The 16,725-nt window shown below is 31.3% G+C and overlaps 1 protein-coding gene and 1 long non-coding RNA gene across 2 annotated transcripts in view; one reads left to right on the top strand and one right to left on the bottom strand.

Moving 5' to 3' along the window:
* Positions 1 to 16,725, top strand: part of lft (Limb expression 1 family member lowfat) — a 696,498-nt gene that overhangs the window by 289,417 nt on the left and 390,356 nt on the right. The gene's annotated exons all lie outside the window — the stretch shown is intronic.
* On the bottom strand, positions 786 to 6,634 carry LOC146998543 (uncharacterized). The gene is made up of 3 exons (XR_015039322.1): positions 6,561 to 6,634; positions 3,928 to 4,017; positions 786 to 922 (listed from the first exon to the last, which is right to left on the bottom strand). It is a non-coding gene; the product is annotated as an uncharacterized LOC146998543 (long non-coding RNA).

Raw genomic sequence — 16,725 nt, 5'->3', positions numbered from 1 at the left:
ATAGAAAAACTTCAAAAGATTTACTGTTTACCATGCAATTAAGGCATTTTATTCTGCTATAAACTTTACCAATTATTAATTCCATTAAGTATATTCAGTTTACTCTTTCTGCTCAATATATTCAATGTAAAATTTTCCATAAATTTATTAATTCATTTTATTTTGAGGTGAGCTTTTATTCAACTCTCAATGTCAACGAGAATGTTTAATTCATTTTTTATTCGGTCTCAAAAGAGAAATCAAAATACGTGGATTTATGTACGTGTATTTATGAATCAAAATACATGAGAAATCACAAGTGAGAAAAACACTGCTATTTTAAACTGTGATTATATATAACAAATGCAGTGAATTATAGTTAAAAAATAGTGAAAATATTTATATTTCTGAACTATTTCATATATAACATTTTCAGTTTCGCATATGTGGCAATTTAAGAACTTTTTTACGTATACCAATTTTTTGAAATATCTGCAAATTTTTGTATCTTCAAGGAAAGCTTATTCTTTCACCTTTAGTATATAAGTAATGGTAATTTACCAGATAAAATTACTTAATGGGGAATACAGAAAAATATCTAACCACTTACCTTTGTGACTTCATCTGCAAAGAGACTAAAAAAGTAGTTCAGCTAAATCTGCTATAATAAATATTTATAACAATGCTAAATTATGCAATATCTATTAATATGACAAATTTTTGTAAAGCTATTTATTTGGATGAAAAATAAACACATTCAGGAATTTATGGCACTATATTATGATTAACAGAGGAAAAACACTTTTCAAAATTCAAAATAGTTTTATTAATCCAATTTATCACATTTTATTTGAATTCATGAAAAACAATCTTATATCCATGTATTCTTATGTATATAAGAACTCTTGATAAATTGGATCTCTGTCATTGCCTTTCACAGCACCTAAAATAAGAAAACACTCACAATTACTATATGTGAATATAATTCATAATTAAATTTAAACAAATGACTATTAGAATGCAAATTAAAGGAAGCATTTAAAATATTTTAACATTTAGTACCTATAAACAGAGCAATTATTTGATTTTTCGATTATAGTAAAATAAACATGGGGGATGCCTTTTAAAATTTTTTATGTCAGAAAATAAACTCAAACCACCAGCTGAACATATGAGCAGTTTTATCAATCAGCCACTGGTAGGTAACCTGGATACTGAATCAACATATAAAGTTGCCAAGATAAAGAGAGAAACAAAATTATGATAATCACATCTTACCTATTCATAAAACTATTTTAAATTTAATGTGTAGGCAAGTCCAAAAAGAGTGAGAATGAATTTATTTTGCAACACAAAGTTAAGTCTTGCAGGAGCAAAAAAAACTTGTCTCATGAGATTGGCAAGTAAAAAATAATTAACTGCATCTGGTAACATTTATCTGACAACACATAAGTAATTGTTAGCTACGTGCAGAAAATAAAATCTGATCAGGGGTGTAGCTAGAGGGGGGGAAGGGGGGCATCTGTCCCCGGGTGCAGAATCCAAGGGGCACCAAACTGATGTTAGAACATTTTAGAATTAAATGTTTTCCATCCTTGGCTAGCAGTAGGGGGTGCGAAATCTTCAGTTGTCCCTGAGCGCTGAAAACCCTAGCTATGATTCTGAATCTGATCATGTTAATGCAATTTTAAACATTTGAATTTAACCGCAGAAATTTACCAAAGAAGTACTTGTAACAGTAGTAAATGAAGATGTGGCTAATCTTTACTGTATGGTACACCTTGGTTTCTGTCTGAAAAAAAATCGCAAAGTGGTATTGGTTGTTTGTAAAATGTGGAAGCCCATTGCGTCAAATAAGTTTTTCGGTAACCCTAATGTTGATAATGTTGGCGAAAGTAGCCTTTGGGAAAAAAAAAAAACTTTTTTTTTGTCAATAAAAAGGAGTTATTTCTGCAAATATTGCCAATGTGCTGTGATAAATTTAGTTTTGGGCTACTTTTTTTAATAGTAAACCTTTTGTACGGTCTCAGGTTTTTGATTCTTACCATTCTTTTCAATTGCTGTGTTTGGTTGCACGGAAGTGGTATGGTCTTGTATTTTGAACATACTATTTATTATTTTGGTGTGGGTACCATCGTTTGAGTATGTCTGAAGTGACTAAGAGACGAAAAATTTAATTAAATTGCTTACCTGGAAGATGGTGGTGGGAAGCCTAAACATATGCATGTGAAAAAAAAGGTATGTTAAAAAAAAATGATGTTTCATTTATTTTTTTTGTCTCTGTGTGTTAATTTTTGTTAGATTTGTTGTTTAATGTTTTTATGTTAGGAAATATGTATTTTTGGTAATTTATTCCTCTCTGTTTGTGTATTTTTGGTTGTCTGTGTGTTAAGACAGTGGCGAATTTTTTCTGGTAACTATGATATTTTTAACTTTCTGATTTTCTTAAAGTGAAAATAGATCAATGTGTACATGGACAAAGTTAAGGCAGTGCACAATGCCCAGTTTGTGCAGTTCTCTGTTTTAATAGGTCGATGTGTACATGGACACAGAGTTTGTGTATGTCTTTGACTTCTTATTTTGGTTTTGTGTAGCGGCCACCTTGAAATTGGTGCTGATCCTCTCAGGTGACGATCTTGATATAAAAAAAAGAAACGATTCACCAAGGGTTACAGTAGAGTAAATTTTTACCAAAGATGTTCTACCATAATCACCATTTCAGTGGTTTAAACACTAGTGGAGCTGTATGCAGAGATGAAGATTTGAGTTTTGTTTACACAGCATGATGGTTTAGGCACTCCAGCCATTACAGTGAACAAAATTATAATAAACATAGCACATAGCCACAATAATTGTCTATAAATATTGATGTATAACACTGCATTAACTAATATATTTCTTATGCTAGTATATACAGAATCCTTAATCGAAGGGAAAATCAGAAGACTGTGCATGCATTTTCCTTTAACTGAAACATGGATTTGATCATACAAATCTCAGTCTTACGGGACATGCCACACTATGCAGATAGACAGTAAAAAGTGTTTGTGTTGTTTTTATTTGTTAGAGGTATGAAATAAATATACTTCTAGATTTTAATTTTTTCTTTTCTTGTTTTACATTTGGATTACCTATCAAAAAGTAAGGAATTCTGATATTATTACAATATCGGAGTTAAAATAACAATTATTGGACATGTTAAAGTAATGAAAATTTTAAATTAGGTTAAAAAGTAACCCTTAATGTGGCATATTTTTGAATTAAACTCTATCGACATTAAAAACAACAAAACGTCCCTCTTTATTAAGGACTTTAATTAACTAATTTTAAATACAGAACTATGAATGAATTTTTTCCCTTGCATGTTATAATAACTGAAACAAAATTACTCTGATACAGTCAAAATTCCTAAATGCAAGTACATAAAATTTACTTTAGCAGTTTAAAGAGATGAGACACACTGAACAAATGAATAAATTTCTATCAAAGAATAATTTATTAAATTTGGCCCGTTCCATAGTAAACTTTAACCATTAGATTCATTATTACACCATGTTATCAGTTTGAAAAGCAAGTCATATGCCAGATCTTGGATGTAAAAGAAATGCACAAAATAATATACAGATTATTGAAAAATGATGTATACCAATGTTTATAGATATGATTAAATGTAACAGAAAATTTACTGTCACAACCACATTTTTAAATGAAATGTATTATTTTAACATTTTACAATATTTAAGGTATGGCATTAAATGCAATTATGTGCCTGGATGTAAGTTAGTAAATTAAAAAAAATAATAATAATAATCAAAGAATGAATGTCATGAAAAATTTCAAAAACAAGCAGAATTTAATTTAGAAGACCTTTAGACACTTATGATAAATAAATTTGAGAATTCTTCACCCAAAATTAAATTATAATTAACTAAAACCAGTTTGACTGACCTTCTACAAAATCCTTCAGCTGCAATTTTTTCTAGCTTGAAAACCAAATTCTTCTCCACATGGAAATAACATCTTAACCAGTTGAAATTCCTGCAGAAAGTTTGATAACACAGTAATAGAATTAATAGAATAGAAAAATTAACACAAAAGTATAGAACATCATTTAAACTTAACATTATTACAAATTTTGGTGCTTTCTGACTATCTGCAAAGCTGTGAAAATTGGCAAAATGGTTAGTTTATGGTTCATATCTACTGCTCTGTTCACAAGTAGTAATTCAAATAAGCACTTTATAAGAAACAAGAAATTTTAGGATGCACACACACAAAAATATATACATTGGGTCAATATTCACATATTTTTCATCCAATGGAATACTATTCAGAAATAAAGATTAAATATAAAGCATGTAAATACACGTGTGTGGTATGCATATTCATAGTTTGCTATTATCGTGTGCATACTCTTGCTGTTTTAGCATAAGTTGAAGCTGTGAGGGCAGATGATAAGAAAGTATCAGAATTTTTCATGTATAAGAAAAGATTGCCCTGACAATAGTATCTCAATTGTTTAACACTGACATTTACATAGCACATTAGAAATATATAATAATATATGTATAATAAAAAGATAATTGCATATTATTAATTCATTTTTTTAAATGCCAAACTTTAACAATTCTTTCACATATACTTAAACAGAATTCTTTCACATGAACATCTAAAATCCATTCTTAACTAAAGAATAAATAATAAAACCATGTAAATTTCTTATCAAGCCCATCATTTCCGAAATGTCTACTTCTGAAAGTTCCCAACATTTCTCAATATATTATTAAATTACTAAACTAAGCATCAATGATCGTCAAGTTTGCTAATGTGGCAATATCTTTCACACTTCTTTGTTACCACAAGTAACAAGTAGGCTTCAATAAATCTTTAACTGTTACATGCTACTTTTGTCTAAAATTTGTACAAATAATAAAATTAAATGAGCTCTTTATAATATGCTCAAAGAAATAATTTTGTATGAAAATTTGTATGTTATATATTGGCCTGATTAATGATTCAGGAAATAATTCGGGTTTTCAAAGTGCTTCCAATAATTCAAATTTCAGCTTGTGTCAAAATAAAATCTATAACACAAATCTAAGCAAATTTCCTTATGAACAATGCATTTTAACATTATTCAATCACTGGCAATCACACAGTACTGATTGCTTCAATAAACATTACTGTAACTGTGTTATTTAAAAGACTGTAATGTTTTAATTATTTCCTTAATTAAAACATTACAGTCTTTTCCTCCTTCTAACACCAAAAGAAAACCCAGATAAGAAATATAAAAATATCAGTAAAAATAAATTATATTATTGAATGACACTTTACATTAATTACACTTATGCATATATTATTTTATTATAAATTATTTCAAAATCAAAGAAGAGAAAGGGGAGAAACTTTAATATTGGCATTTCTAAAATGATATAAACATTAATCATTTAGTACAGTTTGTTATTTCAGGCAAAAAGAATTCACTTTTCTGGATAGCATTTATATTTCCATCTCACTTTCAATGAAACATTAAGAGAAATGCATATAATTTAAACACCAGTTTATTTTATTTATCAGACAGATTATGTCAACTCAAAAAAACCTATCGGTAAAATTCGGTAGTAATAATTCTGAATGTTAGGCAACTTGCAAGATTCAACAAAAATTATCAATACTTTTATTATAATGACAATACTACAGTAACATGAACATAAAATTAAACTGCATATAACTATAAAATAAGCCAGCATATAATAATGGTGCATTGGTTTCTAAAACAATGGGCTCGATGAAAAAATACATGTATTATGGTAGTTATTCATATTCTTCAGCTTTACTAATATTCTCATGTTCACTTTACATAACTAAAGTATCTAAAATACAATAAAAATGCAAACAATATTTATGAGAAAATGCTAAAAGCAATCATAAGCATTTGATTGAATGACCATATTTTGTCTTCCTGCAAGTCGAATCTTAAAATGATATGCAGTTTGAAAAATGCTCAATCCTTTTATAAAATATTCAAAAAAGATTAAAAAAAGGTACTGTTCTGTTATCAGGACCGGGTTCAGAATTGTATTTATGTATGCTTGTATATTTGTATGTTTGTGTGTCTATATATACACATCTATGCACATACTTACGAACACAGGTTCATACATTTCCGATTCTGGTCCCAATAACAGAACAGTACCCCCAAAAAAACTTGAATTACAAGCTAGATTAAGATAATGTTTCAACCATACATATTTTGGACAAAACAATGCAAACTCTTATTTTTATACAATTGTTCAAACTATTTAACATAAATGTATTGCTGCAATAAAATAATAAGCAATCTGATTACACATATTATTTTGAAACTGAATGCATAAACTAGACTAAAAAAAATTCAGTCATAAACATTTGGATAGCAAGGCAAATTAGATATTTGAAAAGACAGCCAGCCATTGAGATACACGTAATTCACGACAGAATGGTAACAATTCATAAAGCTGTGAAACATTTAACTGTCAAAATGACATAAATTCGAAAAGCAAAAAAAGTAAACATACAAGTATTGCAACTGAACTTACCTTTCATGCAACAAAAAATATCCATACAAGTTAACATCATGGCGCAGCCATTTTGGATTTCGTTTCAAATCAGACAGATGTTTATGGATTTGCGGAAGAATACGAGGAACTAGTAGTTTGCCGGATACAATGTGCAATGACGCGACAGAATATAGTTCTGTAGAACTTCCTACATTATTCCGTAATAAACAGTACTATTTCCTAATTTTTTCTTTATCTAATTAATTAATTAATAGGGAAATAGTTAAGTAATGCCGAATTCATTTTTAATGAAATGTAAAATTTTGTATGTATGGGACGACCACCTTCCGTCCAATATTTCTGAGAATATAAACAAATTTTGGAATCTGAGAGTATCAGTAAATAAATATATAGAATATCGCCTCTCAAACGACCACTTCTGAAAGTGACCAATAGTTCTGAGATTATAAATAAATATTGATATTAAGCATTATTTCTATAAGACGACCATCTCTATATAAGACCAAAGTTTCTAGAATCTTGGATAGTCATCAGAGATGTATCTTTACTGCGAAATTATCGCACGACTGTAATTCAATATCAATAACAGATCGCGCGATTGAAAAACATTTTCTGTCCTGTAATTAGAGGAAAAATATTTTCCTTATGAGGTATTTCTCCCGCTTGCCTAGCGTGCCTTCGTGGTGTAATAGTTCTGCACGCTGGGCCGGTATTTCAGAGGTCCGTGGTTCGATTCACGGCGAAGGCGGTTGCTAATTTTTCATCTCTACGGCTTCCCAAAAAAATCCTAATGTCTCTACAGTGGCGCCCGAACTAAAAAGGTGTTGGATGAGGTATATCCACACCCAGGATTTAGTGATTGGATCCCCTTAAAAAAAAGTCGGCCTTTAAAAAGAGAAGTAATATGAGGTATTTCTCCCGCTTTCCTAGCGTGTCTTCGGCCCACCAGCGGCCGAGCGGTAAAGTCGCTGAACCCTGGTAGTGCGATCCCAGGTTCGAATCCCGCGAACGGGCTGGCTGCATGGGTATTTTCGTGGTTTTCCCCACGTGTAACGTGTATACGAGCCAGTTTCCCTTAGAAAGTCCTCCACGAAGACATCTCTCTCCTTAGTAGTGGTTCTGCACACTGGGCCGGTATTCCAGAGGTCCGTCCTTCGATTCCCGGCGAAGGCAGTTGCTAATTTTTCATGTTTCCTGCTTCTAAAAAAATACTAATGTCTCTATACCCAAATTTAAAAAAAAATTCGTTTCCGTAATTAAATATATCTATATCTAATTTTACCTATATTTGTAGTAGGGTTTGTAATCTGTAAGTAATTATACATGTAATTTATACATTTTTTATATAAAAAAATATGTGTTATTTAGAATTTTGCAAATATTCTAGAAAATGCTAATCCATTGAAAAAAATCTTTTCTATGACTAAATAAATTTTTAAAAAAGTCAAAAAAAATAGCAGTTAAAATTAATAACAAAATAACAAGAATAAATCATCAATCATATCAATATTTTTAATGTACAGCATTTAGAAACAACTTAGTAAAATACATATGAAAAATAAAATAATGTACAAGTTTCAGATGTGCAATGTCAAAAAATTAAAACTGGTAAATTTGAGAACAAATATCCTCAAAATGTTTGACAACGAAAGTCCTCCGGACAATGCAGAATGAATGTCCTCAGGATGTGAAATTGGTGAACTCCTCAGGACATCTGAGAATCAACATCTTCAGGACATCCTGTTATATCCCGGGACATAGCGACTTAAATAAGACATCCTTAGGATGTTAAATTACGATCTCCTCAGGACATCCTACGTATATCCCGGGATATTGCGACTTAAATAGGACATCCTGAGGATGTTTTGTGCTATGGGGGGTCGCATGTTTTTCATAATTTGTTTTTCAAAAATCTTTATTTTTTTATTTACTGTCTTATTTTGCTATTCGCAAGATTTTGAATTCGTTGGTTGTAATTAACAGCTTACGTTTTATGAAATTTAATTTTTTTTGCAAAATAATATAATCTGAAACATACATTTTTTGCCTGTTTTTTTTTTTTTTTTTTCCACACACAAGCTCGGCAGGAAAGCTTTAGGGCATACATTTAACATTATAAAATTACGCGTATGGCTTAAATGATTTATGTTTAAAGTGACCATATTTTCATTGAGACAAAGCGGGACAAATGAAATGAAATGAGAATTATTATTTAGTTATGAAAGCAGACCAATAATTCAAAAAATATATTTTATTATATAATTCATATACTTGTATACAAAAATATATTTATTATTAACTGTTGGTAACTATAAAAATATTTATAAAAATCAATAATTTGAATATTATGTTTTTAATTAATTTAATATTTTATTTAAAAAATATGATTTTCTTTCACGTTTATATCCGAGTGAACACTTTGCAATAGATTCGGATCATTTATTAAAATGTCGTGAAATTTCTCACATGAATTGGTCAAATTATATTTTACTCTGAATACATATTTTAAAGTTTTTTCAATTGTCCATATTTTATTGATACAGTAGAAGTCCAGTAATCCGCAAAACTTGGGACCAGAGGTTGTGCGGATTTCAGGACAGAAAAGATATATCATAATATTCAGAGTAAAAGTGCAAAATAAGTAAGGCGTATTAGATACATTTAATCAAATTATTATATACATTATTGCAATAATTTATTATATGCGTTAAATTATTATTACATATATAAATTGATTATATTATTCATTGTATTATATATACGCAGCATCGAGGTTTGCCGATTTCTCCTCATGCAAAGATTTCCGGTTTCGGATTACGGTATTAGAATCACTGTTGCTGTAAAATTTCAAGAGCTTTTCTTTATTTTTCCGTATATCATACACAATCGTATCGCAATTTCATACGATTCTGCTATAAAATGCACCTATCTCCATCTTTTGCAGAATTTGCACTTTTTGCATTACCGTCAATGCAACGTGTTTACGTTTTCAACGTTGCAAGCAGTAAAATCGTGAGTGCGTTTCTTATCTGTAATTGTATTAAAAAGAGCTGAAATTTAAAATATTCTTAATTTATCCACAAAATATCCGGATAAAAAAAAAGCAGCACTAAATAATCTTGTGAAATAACAAAGCTTAGAAAATACAACGTGAATCGTGAACTTGAAAGAAGATTTGAGTGAATCGTCTGCTTTCTTACCTCGATGCAGAGATTAGAGGAGAAAAATCTTTTATCATGATGTCAATAATTGGGTATTTCCGTTATGACTCATTATTATTTGGTAATTATGACGTGATTATTCGGTAAGTATTTTTTCTTCGATATTTCATACTCATTGTTGCTGTTTCAGGAACCTATAAACTGAATGTTTATATTTTGAGAGGCAACGTGAATTTCAGGAGTTGGCGGATTTCAAGTCGGTGAATTTTCCGTATTTGAGTGTACTAGAAAAAACACGTTCTATTGCTGCATCTGTTCCTGGAAGGGAGAGCGCATGTTCTACAATTTTCAAAATATTATTTTCATAAGGGATATTATTCTGTCTAAAATGAAGGAATAAGTCCGTCATTTTTTTTTTTTTTTTTTTTTGTCTATTTCCACATTTGCAGACAACGAACATTTAATTTTTTTCTTCAGTAATGTATATTTTTAAAAAGTGAAATTCAAAAAGATCATTTTAGCAAATATTATTTTTCGGAAAATGGTTGCTAATATATTAAAGAGATTTTTCCACATATCCCCATAAAATCTCCTTTTTTAATGTCACACAATGAAAATTTTTAATACCCTCGAATTGAACTGTCTGTTCTTCAAGATCTTCCAAGCAGTTATTATAAAAATTTCTGACTTCTTTCGGAAAATCAGGTCGTTTAGTGGCACCTTGTTCTTCCAACCTAGTGATGTCCTTTTGAATAACTAAAGGAACGTAATCGTTATCAATTCTTTCTCGCAATTTTGTTTTTAAATTATTGATTTCGTTTAACACTTCCATAATTGAAATGTTGTCCCCTTCAATAATTTTCACAGCATTGTGAAATAATGTAGCTTGGCTGTGGATGAACTGATGCCAATTTTGTGATGTGTCATTTTCAATAAAGAGCTGCAATATTCTTGGACATTTATCTTGTGATAAAAAGTATGATTTTAATGGTTTGTATATTTTAAAAATATTTTCTACAGCTGGTAAAAGAGCTAGCCATCGTATTTTGCTGTAACCAATAATTCTTTTATATTTGATTTCTGCGCTTTCACATAGATCTTTCAAACTTTCAACAAACACAGTGTATAAAAATTAGAAAAAAATTTTTCATTAATATTTTCAAGATCTAGTGGAAGTAAGTCAGTTGCTGTTTGGATAGTACTATGTAGAATATGCGCTGCACAACCTACCCCAATAATTTATTGGTTCAAATGTTCGTTAAGTTTCGTAAAAACGTTATTGATGCCTCTTCTAGCTTTTCCGCCAAAATTTGCGTTAGTGTTATCCTCAGAATAGGGAATAATTTTATTGTTCAAATTATTATTTTTTTTAAATAGTACTTATTGAATCAAAAATTATTTGTGAAGTTTCACCCGGCAATGAAACAAAATCTAATATTCTAATTTAAATTCCTGTTTCTGGATCAAAAAGTCTAACAGTTGTGGGAAATAATGTTAAATCTTTGTGGTTGGAAGCATCATAATATATGGATATAAATGTCATTTATCTAATTCATTAGCACTTCAGCTAATGTTCCTCCGTTAACAATGCATTTTCCTTGACGAGACGTAACATTAATGATCGGACACCACCGAGTAAATCTAACTCGTTACATCGCCTAATTTAGTTTACTCTGCATACATTTTATGTGTTTTTTATTTATGTATTTTTATTTCTTTATATTTACTATAATAATTAATAAATAATAGGTAATATATTTTTACAGTACATTTAAAATAAGAAATGCAGATGTTTTCTAAAAAGCGGGACATTTTTAAAAATCGGCGGGACGCGGGACAGTCCCGCCAAAATCGGCACGCGTGATCACTTTATTTATGCTGTAACTTTAAAAAATAGAAATTTTATTCACATAAAATTACATACTGGCTCAACAATAATTGCGTTTTCAAAAATTAAACTTTTCTTCTGTGTATAGTACTTAAAACGGGGCCCAACATCTCAGTTGTATAAAAGAAACGCGCATTAGGAAAAATACTGACATCAGAATCACATCTGAACTCTTCAACGCCAAAAATCATCTTTTTCGCTAAAGCTTCTGCTTATTTTGTAAAAATATGCGATGAAAACGAAAAGCGAGAAAATGCTGCACAAAGCATATTTTCTGTCTTTTATAAAGTTCTAGAGCAGGGTTTCTCAACCAGAGGGGAATTTTATAATTTCAGGGAGGAATGCAATGAGCATTTTATCTACCAGTTAAATATTTAATTTTATTTCATAAATAAAATATTTTCTTTCGTTCACGTTTTGGTATTTATTAACATTTTCTATAGTTTTTCTTGTTTAATTTATAAAGCACATTAAAATACTTTAAATTTAAATAAATATTTATGTATTTTTCGAGTTTGGGAATGGAGGATTATCGTCTGGTGGTGAAAGAGGTGCATGTAGCAAAAAAAGATTGAGAACCCCTGTTCTAGAGCAAGCAATTGCTAGCGTAAAGTGAAATTTATAGGACTTGTGTATGTCTGTTGATCATTTTCGCATTTAAAATACTCGTTGTTATGGGCACGACAAAAATGATTCGTGGAATAGTTTTTGCCGATTATTTTCGGAATAGCAGAGCCAAAAAGATTTTTGGAGGGACAAGATCAACTCGGAATGACGGCCCGTATGTGAAATGGGAGCGATGATTAAGGGGTTAAACTACTCCAGAAATCATGAGACTAATGTTTGTCAGATTTATCTTTCAGTTAGCGAATTCATAATATCGTAACTCTCACTGACTCAAATTCGTGTGTTATTTCCTTATCCTAAACATTTCCTCAAAGCAACAATAAACAATTATTAGTTTCTCATCACCGATTTCTTCTTATTACTTCTCCTTACCGCTTCCTGCAGTTTTCATTTATGTAACTAAGCCATTAGATTTCTAAATAAGCCATTTTTATGTAAGCCGTCTAAAGAAGCCATTTCTAAGTTAGCCATCTAAGTAAGCTTCATTAGATTTCTGTCCCTTTCCTGTTGGGTGCAAGAGTTTTGTTCACTTACAAAGAAGAGGCACAATGTAGCTACCAGTTGAACAACATTTAATTTTACTTTACTGGATAGATAGGTGCCCTGTGAATCATAACAATCTGTTTTATCAGACCAGTGGAAATGTCCTTACTCCCAGCAGCCCGCAGCCTGTAGAACGGAGATGGCGACTCAGGTTGCCGCCTTGTGTTGGTAAAAGCGTTCAAATAATTAGAGTTACATTTTAGGCTTATTTTGAGGACAGTATGGTTTTTGCTTTTTCTGGTTCACTATGGGGAATATATTGATTGCTGGTTTTCCGAGAGTAACGAGGTATATGGAGATGTATAAAATTGGTTTCATGACCTTAATGTACTGAACACATTTTTACGTAACATAGTACAACTTCTAGGAATGATTAGACATTGCAATACACTAGAAATTATAATACTTTGATTTTGGCACATCATGCTGCCAAAATCGCGTGCAACGCTACAACACAACTACTACAACGCAAACACAAAGTGCGTATACACTACAACAAACTGTAAGTAAACAAGGAAACTGTTACATAGACACTGACACTAAACATTATTACACATAAATTACTGTACATGGTACTTATAATAATTAGACTAAAAAGGAATAAATACAATTTTTGCTATGCATTACTAGAACGCTAACATATTATTTAACAAGCATATATAAATAGCATAATCATATACACTAGTTCCTAATGACTATATCGTACATGTATATCGAATTTTAAATAAGTCTTCCGCCAGCGCAAATATCGTCTGCGCAAACAGATCGCGTTGGCTTGCTTAATCATACTTTGTCAAACAATTTTTGGCATTTGAAAGAAAGAGACTTACTTCAGACAGGGCTAAAGAAAGAGACCTGTACTTCAGAACATTGTGCTATAAAAAAAATATCGTTATCACTAAGTACAAGGTGTGTGAAATGAAACTATCGCGCTACCAGATTAGAACTACCATTTACTTCCAGTTCTGTTGCAAAACGTCATCTACAGAATGTCACCGAATCATGTATACAGCTTTAGATACTAAAGTTGTACCATATGGCACTGTGAAGGTTTGGTACCTAAAGTTCCAAAACAAAGACTGTGACATTTAAGAAGCAGAGCACTCTGGCCGGCCTACTGATGTTGATGAGGCCCGCCTGTGAGAACTTCTAGAAAAATATCAGTATGCAGCCACTCGAGAGCTTACTAAGGAGTTAGACGTTAGTGCCATGTCCATTAGTCACATCATATAAACTTGGCGTACAAGTTCAGTCGCTGGGTGCCACACGAGATGACTCAAGCAGATGAGGATAGATGTGTGCGGGTCTGCACTAATCTGCTCGAATATCAACGAAGCAAAATTCTGGACTGGGTCATCACTTGTGATGAAAAGTGGATTTACTTCAACAAGCCGAAAAGGGGGTTGATATGCGCCCGATGAGCTCGTCGGCAAACTTTGTAAGTCAAAGCACAATTTGACTTACGAAAAGATCAGGCTTTGTATCTGTTGGGATTACCGTGGTATTTTCCACAAAGAGTATCTGGAAAAGGGTAAAACTCTCGACAGTAAGGTGTACAGCGAAATGCTAGTTCGTGTTGAGGCTGCTATCGAGGAGAAACGTCGAACTGAGTTAAAAAGATAATGTTCCAATCAAGATAATGCAAGATCACATGTGTCTGCATTCACCGGCTAGATTCTGTATGGACGTGAATGGGATCTTTTGCCCCGACATCGCTCCGTCGAAATTCTACCTTTTTTCTTACTTGCAGCTACATCTTGCAGGTGCTATCTTCCATTCTGTACAGGACGTTCGAAATGAGGTTGATATGTTTTTGGACTCGCCGCCACCAAGTTTCTGGGCCGAAGGCTTTGAAAAAATACCAAAACGTTGGCAGAAAATCATAGATTTGGGTGGTGATTACTACTAGCACCGAAAGTACTACTTTCATGTTACCCCCCTCTAACTTTATTAAGAACGTTTTTTGGCGGAAAACTTTTCATTAAAGCCAGTTGTATAAGCGAAGACTGAAACAAAACTACATTAATCTTTCGTATCGAAATATCGCAAGCTTGGCTTCATCGATTTATGAGAAAAATTCGAAATAAGCAGCGTTAAAAAATGTCACGAGAAGGTAAAATAAATGTATATGATATTTTAGTTACGAATTTATATGAAAATATCTATACAACTACTATTAAATTTGATACCTAGTATTACTAACGTGAAACGATTTATTAATGGACGAAATAGTCTATTACTTCATATAATGCTTATCTGGCTTCATTCACATGCACACTAACAAATCGTGCGAAAAGAACTCTTGTGCAAACATATTTTCCTTTCTGCGCTTTGTTGTTTGTCTGCTGTTTTGATAGATTCTGTAAGTCTGGAATTCCGAAATTTTATTTTGAAAAATAAGTAAATAAGTAATAAAAATAAAGAAGTAAAAAAGAAATTGCTGCCAGCAATCAAAGTAGAAAAATAATAATGACGTCTCCGGTTATGGCCGTCGAGGTAACGGTGGCCCTAAAAGGTTTGTTAAGGTTTTTTACGCTGTGCACCAGTCCTCCTAACCTCCGCCTTTTTTTTCTTTATAGCTTTATTATTAAGCACCGTTTTCTTCGCATTTGCGCCATACCCAATATAACTGCAAAATCACAAAAATTTTTAAAGTAGCATAACCGCATGCATATGTTTAGAATTCCTGATACAGTTTTAAGTATCGGCATACATTTTTTTCTATTTTTTTAAAATCTTTTCTAGGTTTAACATAACAATGTTCAATTTTCTTGGCAAAAAAATTAATTCTCAATTTCTTAAGCTTACTAAACTTTTATTCTGTCTTTTTTTCATTATTATTAAGGTTTTGTGTATTCACTTTACTTTATTAATATTTACGTTCTTCGCACTTACGCTACATAAAATTCAGTTCAACAGCAAAATGACAAAACAACACAATAATACACAATAATAATCACACAATAAAATAACATCACAAACAAATCACATAACAAACAACGTATCACATAACAAAACACAACAGCACAATAAAATAACAATCATAAATTTAAAAACAGCATATTTTTAGAATTTTCGATAGACAGTCTTGCGCGTAGAAAATAAAAGTGTTTTATTCCATACAGCGTTGCCTCTGCTCGCTTTCAGATCGTTGAGTTTGTTAATCAAAAAATTAATTAAAGTTTTGCAAAGTATAAAATTCGAAATTCAATACGGGCTTCCGGGTGCACATGTTCTGGTAGAGGACTGCGTTATTCAAAATTTCATGGCTTTAACTACATAGTGCGAGAAAGTCACATATACAGCCATTTAGAGTGATTCAACGCAAAATCTCTTTTTGAAACTAATATATCCCTTTGAGCTAATAAATATTTTATGATACATAATACATTTTCCTGAATGGCAACAGATGGGAATGAATTTCGCGTCTGTTGCCATTCAGGAAGTAACGTATTTAGAGGGATTCGACGCAAAATCTCTTTTCGAGATGTAAATTTTATATTAGTGTAATGTTAATTTTATTGCGAAAGCATTAAAATATTGCAGAATTATGATATGCGTATTTCCTAAATCAATTAGCGATCTGTTATGGTTTACTCTTTGATGATCTTATACATGGGATATATTTTGTTCTTCAGTATAGAAACTGTCATTATACAGACATAAAATTAGTGTTAAAAATCGTTTCATAATTTGGCTTAAGAAAAAGAGGAGAGTATCAACAGCGTGTGTACCATGTCCAGGTACAAATAAGTTTAGTATTTCGTAGAAGTTAAAGATCCGATGTTTTCTGTTTTGAAAAAGATTCGAATTTGTTTAAGTTGTTCACATAGCGAGAGAAGTTCAATTTTTTCACGATGAGAGTTCTTCTCACCTTTTATAATGCAAATCTTTCGACTTGGACGTTCCGTACATCGATCAATAGAATGGCATCCCATATCATATACTCGTATGTGGCTTACAT

This window comes from Stegodyphus dumicola, chromosome 2, assembly GCF_044657685.1.
Source record: "Stegodyphus dumicola isolate Sdum_Otavi_A_Nest chromosome 2, ASM4465768v1".
Taxonomy (NCBI): domain Eukaryota; kingdom Metazoa; phylum Arthropoda; class Arachnida; order Araneae; family Eresidae; genus Stegodyphus; species Stegodyphus dumicola.
Note: the sequence above shows the minus strand (reverse complement) of the source record. Positions and strands in the feature narration are given on the sequence as shown.